The 10,593-nt window shown below is 43.9% G+C and overlaps 1 long non-coding RNA gene across 1 annotated transcript; it reads left to right on the top strand.

Moving 5' to 3' along the window:
* The first annotated feature begins 2,161 nt into the window (after positions 1–2,161).
* Positions 2,162–10,295, top strand: LOC142760650 (uncharacterized). Its single transcript, XR_012883336.1, has 2 exons — positions 2,162–2,282; positions 10,016–10,295. It is a non-coding gene; the product is annotated as an uncharacterized LOC142760650 (long non-coding RNA).
* Positions 10,296–10,593: the final 298 nt, after the last annotated feature.

Raw genomic sequence — 10,593 nt, 5'->3', positions numbered from 1 at the left:
ATCATAATTTTTGCAAATTTTCTCTAAATTTTGGTGTTTTTCACAAATAAGCAATGAATTTATTGACCACATTTTCCACTAATATAAAGTACAATATGTCACGAGAAACAATCTCAGAATCGCTAGGATAGGCAAAAGCATTCCAGAGTTATTACCACATAAAGTAACACATGTCAGATTTGAAAAATTGGCTGTGTCCTGAAGGCCAAAATGAGCTCGGTCTTGAAAGGGTTAAAGGGTTTCTCTGTGCATTTTATATTATCCTTAGTATAGGCCATCAATATCAGATTGGTGGGGGTCCGACTTTCGGCACCCCCACCGATCAGCTCACTGGAGAGGGCGCAGCGTTCCTCGCCACAGCCTCTTTAATGTTTACCAGGTATAGCGTCGTACACATCCTAAGCGGCTGTGCCTGGGATTGCAGCCTAGTACCATTTACTTGAATAAAACCAGAACTGCAATCCTAGGCACAGCCGCTATGGATGTGTACGGCGCTGTGCCTATAAACTGTGAATAGGCTGCAACGCTCATTGATCAGCTAACCTGTGGGGGTCAGACTCCTGGCATTGAGATTGATGGCCTACCCTAAGGATAGGCCATCAATATAAAATGTCTGGAGATCCTCTTTAAGGCAAACACAAGATAAGATATAGCATGCTGTTTTCAGATACGATTATTGCTTTGAAGAAATACTTTGCTACTTCCTCTGTAATTAGTTTAAGACAGAGGATAGGTTGTGGGTTTCACACAGATGATTTTTCTAGCAGAAGAAAAAGTAATAACTTAGATACATGACATATAATATTATTGGTTGCTTTTAAGTTAAAATTAGCTATGAAGTTTGCCTATTTAGGGGTATAATAACCGCACTTATACTGTATTGCGGTGGAGTCCTGCCACGCCGTTACGTAAAGTAGATGTTGACTTGTCCTTGCTATTCAAAATAAAATTTTATGGGTCACTCCATCCCAAAAGCTAAAAAGTCAGCTTTTGTTCAGCGTCATGGAGCTCCCAAAATGTTACTTACCTAAAAGGTGCTGTTACAGAGAGCCCCGGTGTCCCCAACTAGGCCGCAGCTGAAGCCTGTGCTGCCATAACAGAGCGGTGCTGTCCTTAGCCAATATAGAATCAGTATATGAAATATACCCAAAAATAATTATGTGATGTTACAATGATTGGCTACTCCCCTGCAGGACACTAATAGGGCACCAGTGATGATGGGGCTTAGATAATGATAAGATGTATAAACACCTAATTTTTTGGGGGCAAATGCATCCTTTATAACTGCCGGTTTTACCAGCCAGGGAGGGGCTTAGTTTTGTGCACCGCCCACTGATATCTATGTAAGGAGAAGTAATTAAGATACGGCTGACTCATGAATTCAAAGAGATAGCATCCACTTGATGCTGCAATGTAGAAAATGTGTAGTGACGGCAAATAACAAAAAGCACAAAGCCTTTACAATGTAACACTTAGGAACACAAAAAAACACCATGGGGGAAATTATCAATGCCAGTATTATGGCGAAAAAAGTCGCAAATTATGATGCACAACATATTTGCGCAATAATTTGTGAATTTTTGCTGTTTTATGCCACCTCTGCCACTTTAATGAAAACGGTTGAGGCTTAGCTTATGGTAGATGGGCCACCCACGTCCCAACAAATTTAAGTGCTCTGTATATGAAGACAGGCGTATAAAGCGCCAGTCTTAAAAAATTCCCCTTCATGGGCTGGCTGATTTTTCATTTTTGCCTGGCGTGCTCCTTTAGCACAAAATCTGCTACAATAATTTTCTAATCTCTTCTCATCTGCTGCCTCTGGTCTGAAATTTAAAATTAAATTTTGGTTCTAAAAACAAGTGCTAGATTATGGTGCTAGCCTAGGCCATCAATGTTAGATTAATGATTAATGAGGAAAAAAAACCTCATTTTTAACCATGCACAGCAGCTCGACCAATGTCCATGGTCATACTTTGGTTACTAGAAGACCCACTGAAAATCAACATTTGGACACCATCTTTGAAGATTATGACACAGCAGTAATGATATTACAAAATTCATACCTTTCTCACTTAAACAACATTCTAGATAAATAATTGTGACATCATAGTTCCAATGATGTCACAGAATAGCTCAGGGTATATGAGTGGCAGCTGGGTTCCTTACTGTTCAGTCACTACAAAGGAGCTAGATAAGGCCATATTAAGAAACATACCAAGATGAGCAGATGGAAGAAGGAAATATGTCTGGGCTTATACAGGAGAGTCTACCTGCTATGCCTGGTAAGAAAGAGATGTTCTTAAAGAAGTGTTTGCATAGAAAGAGGTCCTCATCTGACAGACAAAACCAACACTATCCATTTCTGTTAAGAGCAGCAGGTCACGTATGGAGATCCCACTTTAGGAAGTGCTGAAGCCTTCCTCTCTGCTCTAGGGACAGACCTATATGATGACCTAGTTGTGTCTAATGCTGCCCATTTACGCTCCTTAAAACAAGAATGCAGAACTGCAGAGTAATAATACTCAACAGAGTTTAGACCCTGGGTCACACTGATAGTGATTGGAATACTTCTGTCCTCCGTAGCCAGTACCGCTAATGTTGTTCCCCCTCATAGGGAATATAACTGCGTCATAAATCTGGTCCAGAGCTCTAAGATTCCCAAGGGGAGGATATATTTGTTGTGTGCCCCAGAAACCCCGGTGATGAAGCAATTTATCTAGGAAAACCTGGAGAAGAGACTTATTCTTTCCTCCAGGTCTCCAGCTGGAGCTGTTTTTGAGCCAAGAAGTGTGGCGATCTCTGTCCCTGTATAGATTATGAGGAAATGAATAAGATCACCATATGTAACCGCTACCCTCTTCCCCTCACCTCTGAATTATTTGACAAGCTTAAAGAGGCTCTGTCACCAGATTTTGCAACCCCTATCTGCTATTGCAGCAGATAGGCGCTGCAATGTAGATTACAGTAACGTTTTTATTTTTAAAAAACAAGCATTTTTGGCCAAGTTATGACCATTTTTGTAATTATGCAAATGAGGCTTGCAAAAGTCCAAGTGGGTGTGTTTAAAAGTAAAAGTCCAAGTGGGCGTGTATTATGTGCGTACATCGGGGCGTTTTTAATACTTTCACTAGCTGGGCGCTCTGATGAGAAGTATCATCCACTTCTCTTCAGAACGCCCAGCTTCTGGCAGTGCAGATCTGTGACGTCACTCACAGGTCCTGCATCGTGACGGCCACATCGGCACCAGAGGCTACAGTTGATTCTGCAGCAGCATCAGCGTTTGCAGGTAAGTCGATCTTACCTGCAAACGCTGATGCTGCTGCAGAATCAACTGTAGCCTCTGCTGCCGATGTGGCCGTCACGATGCAGGACCTGTGAGTGACGTCACAGATCTGCACTGTCAGAAGCTGGGCGTTCTGAAGAGAAGAGGATGTTACTTCTCTTCACAGCGCCCAGCTAGTAAAAGTATTAAAAACGCCCCGATGTACGCACCTAATACACGCCCACTTGGACTTTTACTTTTAAACACACCCACTTGGACTTTTGCAAGCCTCATTTGCATAATTACAAAAATGGTCATAACTTGGCCAAAAATGCTCGTTTTTTAAAAATAAAAACGTTACTGTAATCTACATTGCAGCGCCGATCTGCTGCAATAGCAGATAGGGGTTGCAAAATCTGGTGACAGAGCCTCTTTAAGAAAGCAATCCTATTCAGAGAGGAATCTATAATCTCATTAGGCTCCTGGAGGGATATGAATATAAGACAGGCTTTAATACACATACAGAGCATTATGAATACCTGCTGATGCCATTTGAGCTTTGTAATGCCCAGCTGTCTTCCACAACCTAATTAATGATGTTTTTAGAGACTTCTTGGGTCAATTTATGGTTGTGTACTTGGACAATATTTTTGTATTTTCCTTGCCTTCGGAAAGACATCTTTCCCATGTCAAAAGGGTACTGTCTAAATAAAGAGAAAATCAAATTTTTGCTAAAAAGGAGAAGTGTGAGTTCGAGGTTGAGAGCGTTGCTTTTTTGGATTATATTATTTCCCCTAAGAGGTTTTCAATGGATCCAGTTAGAGTACAGGCCATTTGGGATTTTTAATTTGGACATTGATAAAAATAGTTCTTCTACCACATCTATTGTATATTTATGGTAATTCCTCTATTGGAATTAATCACAGTATCCATAATGGTTTCCAAAAACATTTTCATGATATCATATGAAGAAATAAGAAACCTAGAATTAGTCTTAAAAATCTTCAAAGGGAAAAAAGTAAGAGCGACTTTGGAGTCCCCATCCCCAAAATTGTTTTATTGATACTCAATTGAATTATTTGATGGGTTGGGACTGTACTAAGGCCCAGGATCCAGTCCATTTTTTTTTACGCCAGATGATGAGCTGTGAATCTAACATCTTACAAGGCAGGGAGATTAAAGGGGTTGCCCAGTCTCTAAAAATGTATGGCCTATTCTCAGGGTAGGCCATCAATATTTGATTGGTCGAGGTCCGAATGCTGGTATCCCCGCCGATCAGCTGTTTTAAAGAGGCCGGAGCGCTCGTACTGTGAATTACCGACACACTTGTAGCGGCAGTTCACAGAATTGCAGCCTTCTTCCATTCACTTTAATGGTAGAAGGTTGTAATACTGTGAATGGCTGCAACTCCCATGCCGGAAATTCAGTGTGAGCAAGTGACTGGAATAAAGGGTAAGCAGTGCTCGTACGAGCGCTGCGGCCACTTTAAAACAGCTGATCGGCGGGGGTCCCGGCAGTCGGACCCCGACCGATCAGATATTGATGGCCTATCCTGAGGATAGGCCATCAATTTTTAGGGACTGGACAACCCCTTTAAGTGGCAACTTATGTCCAACCATATCCTTCGAATATGTTTGGAATCTATTTTAAAAAAACAAAAACATGACAATCAATTCTATAGTATTTACTCATCATATGGTGTAATAATCAAATTCCAGAATGGCAAAAACTCACTGGTTTTTAAGAATGGCAGTCCAGTAGTGTGATATTTTTATCTAAATTGTATATGGGAAATTCTTTGAAATCTTTTGTACAATTTAATCTTAAAAATAAATCTTTCTATAAATATGTAAAGGATCTGCCAGACACAGCTTCTGTGTCAACGCCCATAGGTAATCAGTCTGCACCTGCTTCTATGTCTGTGAAACTGACTCCATCTTCCACCACTCAGGATGGCAGGCTTAGGAGTGGGAGAGCCTATCACAGCCTGGCCAGACGGAGCTAGCTCCCGCCCTCTGTCTATTTATACCTGCCTTTCCTGTTCCTCCTTTGCTTGTGATTCTTCTCTGCTGGTTTCCTGGTCCTGCTGCAGATTCTTGAACTACTTAACCTCTGCTTGTTATTGACTTTGGCTTTACTGACCACTCTTCTGCTCTGCGTTTTGTACCTCGCTCATCTCCTGGTTTGACTCGGCTCGTTCACCTCGCTTGTTGCTCACGGTGTTCCCGTGGGCAACTTCCCCATTTCCCCGGCTTCTTTGTACCCTAGTCTGTTTGTCTGTCGTGCACCTATTGAGTGTAGGGACCGTCGCCCAGTTGTACCCCGTCGCCTAGGGCGGGTCGTTGCAAGTAGGCAGGGACTGAGTGGTGGGTAGATTAGGGCTCACCTGTCTGTCTCCCTACCCCGGCATTACATAATCACAAGCCCTATACCTAGTCTACCCTGGTCCCTGACACTCTATGGACCCCCTTGAGACCCTGGTTTAGCAAATGCAGGGCCTCTCTCTACAGGTCCAGGCACTGGATCAGAGGGACAACCAGCCTGATGCTACCCTGATAGTGCCCCTCACCTCACCTCTTGAACCCCACTTCAAGTTGCCTGACCGGTTCTCAGGGGACCGGAAGTCTTTTTTCTCCTTTCGGGAGAGTTGTAGGCTCTATTTTCGCTTAAAGCCCCACTCCTCTGGTTCTGAGAGCCAGTGGGTGGGTATAATTATGTCCCGGCTCCAGGACGGGCCCCAAGAATGGGCCTTCTCCTTGGTTCCTGATGCCCCTGAACTTTCCTCCGTTGATCTTTTCTTTTCTGCTCTCGGGCTCATTTATGACGAGACTGACAAGACTGCCTTTGCCGAGAGTCAGCTGGTGACCTTACGTCAGGGTGAGAGACCTGTTGAGGAGTATTGTTCTGACTTTAGGAAGTGGTGTGTAGCTTCTCGGTGGAATGACCCTGCCTTAAGGTGCCAGTTTAGATTGGGTCTGTCGAACCCTGAAAGACCTGCTAGTTGGCTATCCCTCTTCTGACTCCCTAGATCAGGTTATGGCTTTAGCGGAATGACTTGACCGACGTCTCAGGGAACGACGACTTGAAAGTTTTTGTGTTTTCTCTTCTGACTCCCCCATGATGCCTCCCGAGGTTCCGTTGCTTCGTTCTTCCACAGAAGACTCGGAGGTACCTATGCAACTCGGGGCCTCCGTGTCCCCTCAACAACGTAGAGAGTTCCGCAGGAAGAATGGTCTCTGCTTCTACTGTGGGGATGACAAGCATCAAGTTAACAAATGTCCTAGGCGTAAGAATAACCAGTCGGAGGAACTTCCGCGCCTAAGTGACCATCGGGGAGGTCACTTGGGCGCACAGGTATTTCCCGTAAATATGAAACGTAATAAAATCTTGCTTCCCTTTCAGGTCTCTTTTGGTGGTAGGTCTGCTACCGGCAGTACCTTCGTGGATTCAGGGCCTTCTGCTAATATTATGTCTGTGGAATTTGCTATGTCTCTAGCTATGCCATTGATTGATTTGCCTAAACCTGTCCCGGTAGTGGGTATCGACTCCACTCCTCTTGCTAATGGTTATTTTACACAGCATACCCCTGTTTTTGAACTCCTTGTTGGCTCCATGCATTTGGAGCAGTGCTCTGTACTGGTGAGGCAGGGATTATCGTCCGATTTGGTTTTATGCCTTCCCTGGTTGCAGTTGCATAATCCCACGTTTGACTGGAATACTGGGGATCTTACCAAATGGGGTAATGAATGCATGACGTCATGTTTTTCTGTTAATTCTATTTCTCCCTCTGAGGAGGTGAACACTTTACCTGAGTTTGTTCAGGACTTTGCTGATGTTTTCTCTAAAGAGGCCTCTGAAGTGTTACCTACTCATAGAGAATATGATTGCACAATTGATTTGGTACCAGGAGCTAAGATCCCTAAGGGTAGGGCTGGGTCTAAAAATATTAAGGCTGATGCACTGTCGCGTAGCTTCATGGCCAGCCCTCCTTTGGAGGTAGATCCTGCTTGTATTTTGCCTCCAGGTATAATCATTTCCTCTATTGATTCTGATTTAGTCTCCGAAATTGCGGCTGATCAAGGTTCAGCTCCCGGGAACCTTCCTGAGAACAAGTTGTTTGTTCCCCTGCAATTCCGGCTAAGGGTACTTAGGGAAAATCATGACTCTGCACTATCTGGTCATCCAGGCATCCTGGGTACCAAGCACCTCATTTCCAGAAACTATTGGTGGCCTGGGTTGCCTAAAGACGTTAAGGCCTACATCGCCGCTTGTGAAGTTTGTGCTAGGTCCAAGACTCCCATGTCCCGACCAGCGGGGCTTACTATGTTCTTTGCCCATTCCCCAGAGACCTTGGACCCATATCTCCATGGATTTTATCACCGATTTGCCTCCATCTCAAGGCAAGTCGGTGGTGTGGGTTGTAGTAGACCGCTTCAGTAAGATGTGCAACTTTGTGCCCCTCAAGAAACTACCCAATGCTAAGACGTTATCTTCAATGTTTGTCAAACACATCCTGCGTCTCCATGGGGTCCCTGTCAATATTGTTTCTGACAGAGGGGTACAATTTGTTTCATTGTTTTGGAGAGCCTTCTGTAAAAAGTTGGAAATTGATCTGTCGTTCTCCTCTGCCTTCCATCCTGAAACTAATGGCCAAACTGAGAGGACTAATCAGTCTCTAGAACAATATTTAAGGTGTTTTATCTCTGACTGTCAATATGATTGGGTCTCATTCATTCCCCTCGCCGAATTTTCCCTTAATAACCGGGTCAGTAACTCGTCAGGGGTCTCCCCTTTTTCTGTAATTTTGGGTTTAATCCACGGTGCTCCTCTGTTTCACCTGGTAGTTCCAACAATCCCGAGGTAGTGGTCGTTCATCTGGGCCCAGGTTCAGAAGAACCTAGAGGCGTCCCAGAGCATACAAAAGACTCAGGCAGATAGAAGACGTTCTGCTAACCCCTTGTTTGTGGTCGGGGATCTGGTGTGGCTATCGTCCAAAAATTTGCGCCTTAAAGTCCCATCCAAGAAGTTTGCTCCCCGGTTTATAGGGCCGTACAAGGTCATTGAAGTCCTCAACCCTGTCTCCTTCCGACTGGAGTTGCACCCGTCTTTTCGAGTACACGACGTGTTTCATGCCTCCCTCCTTAAACGCTGCTCCCCGTCCTTGGCTCCCTCGAGGAATCCTCCGGTCCCTGTTCTCACCCCTGAGGGGGTAGAATTCGAGGTGGCCAAGATTGTGGACAGCAGGATGGTCCAAGGCTCCCTCCAGTACCTGGTCCATTGGAGAGGATACGGGCCGGAGGAGAGGACTTGGGGGCGTGTTTATGTGTATGACGCTGACCAATCAGTGACCAGTCAGCGTCATACACTCCTCAACATCTGCACGCTCCTCTCCTGAAATATTCTGTGCTGCTGTGAACTCTGCTCTTACCATTACGTAGCTCTCAGTCTGTTACCTCTCCTCCACTCCTGTCCTCAATAACACCTTCACATGATTGGCAAGTCACCACCTCGCACAAGATCTGCACGCTCATCTCCTGAAATACTCTGTGCTGTCTTAAACTGTGTGGACAGATGAGGATCCTGTTTCTTTTAAATGCTGCTGGGGAACCCGCTCGATCCACTATATAAGTCACGCTCGTGTGAATCCGGCCTTATCTTGTAGAATGGTGGGGAGAGGTCTTGGGTACCAGCTAGAACCATCCATTCGGACAAATTGATCAGTGCCGTTTATGTTGCTAATCCAGGTTAACCCAGTCTTAAGGGCTATTTAGCCCTCCCTGAAACAGGGGAGAGGGGGTAAAAGCAGCATGTCTATTCCTGCATGCTCGGGATCTCCAAGATATTCAGCAGTAGCAGGGGCAGTTTTGAGCGATCTCTTGCCTAGCTGATTCATCAGTGTAGGTCAGATACTCGTGCTATGTGTGTTTGCCATTTGCTCGTCTGAGCTTTGTTTGTGTTTTTACAGCTCTGCCTAAGTATTTCCTCAGTCTGCATTTGCTTCTGTATTTAGTCCTGTTGGTTGGTTGGCTAGTTTTTTTGTTTTTTATTATTTTATTTTCTGTGTGCCTAGTTTTCCTGAGTTTTCTATTGGTTTATGTTATTTTCATTGCCTCTGGTCCCTAGTGTTTTCCTGGGGCTGTGTTAGGAACTGTGTATGCAGTTTAAGGACTCCATTTGGGACAGTGTTTGGGACAGTGAGGGACAGTTGTGTGTTTTTAGGGTCAGTGCATAGGGACTGATACTGGGATAGGTATTGGGAGAACTAGTTAGTGTTAGCTTATTATATTTCTACCATCATCCGTTTGGTTGTCACCATCTGACTGTTATCATCACTCATCGTCCGTGGTTACCATCAACCAACTGTTATCATCACCCATTGTCCGTTTGTTCCAATCATCCTTTTCTTATTCCATTCATGCCTTCAATCGGTGAGTCCCTGTTTCTTGCATTCCTGTTGCCTGTCAGTTTTGTGATACACTATCCATAAATTCCTTAACTTCGACCATCGGGTAGGTTCTCAATATTGTTCAACTGTGGTCTTGGGATTGCTATAGGTAAAGTCTAGCTCTGGCATCTTGTAGCCAACCTGTGTCATTACATTATCATAGTTCAGTTACGGCAAACACATTTTTTTCAGTTTTTTTTATTCACACTTTTAAAGAATGGTTGCATACAGAGCTGATCAGATGGGTTTGTGCAGGAGAGTCTACCTGCTATTATGAAACATTAAAGACTTTCTCCTTATCTCTGCAGGTGAAGGTCATACCTCAAGTATGTCTCCCAGATGTCCAGGGGAATCGGCGATTTAGGGTCAAGTTTAAAATTTTTGTAAGAGACCAAGCAGTCAACGTCAAGAAGAATCTGGGGAACCAATGGAAAGGCGTCGACCTGAAAAATGCACAATGCCTAAACCAAATATTGATAAGAATCTCTGCGAAAATCAAGCAGATAATTAAAAACTATATTAAATTCTTACAGCAGAAGAAATGAACTTGACAGGAAATAGCACAATAAATGTACAGAAAAAATGTCACCTGACTGATGTTAATTATTGTATTCTGTGATCAGAGTTACTGCACATGGCAAACCATATCCACCTGTTGTATTTGCTAGCCCTTTTAAGAGGGGTATTGGTAGACACGGCTAGTAACATGACCCTTTTGTCAATATCAAACTGTCGTACCATGGGCCCACCAGAGAATATGGTTCTGTGAACCAAATCTTCATCTATTCTTTTCATCTTCTTTTTAAATCTAAAATTCTATGTTGATTAATATCCTAATGTAGCATTACAGTGCCCAGAGCTTTGTTTTTCTGATAAATTCCCAGCA

This window comes from Rhinoderma darwinii, chromosome 4 (assembly GCF_050947455.1).
Source record: "Rhinoderma darwinii isolate aRhiDar2 chromosome 4, aRhiDar2.hap1, whole genome shotgun sequence".
NCBI classification, from domain to species: domain Eukaryota; kingdom Metazoa; phylum Chordata; class Amphibia; order Anura; family Rhinodermatidae; genus Rhinoderma; species Rhinoderma darwinii.
Note: the sequence above shows the minus strand (reverse complement) of the source record. Positions and strands in the feature narration are given on the sequence as shown.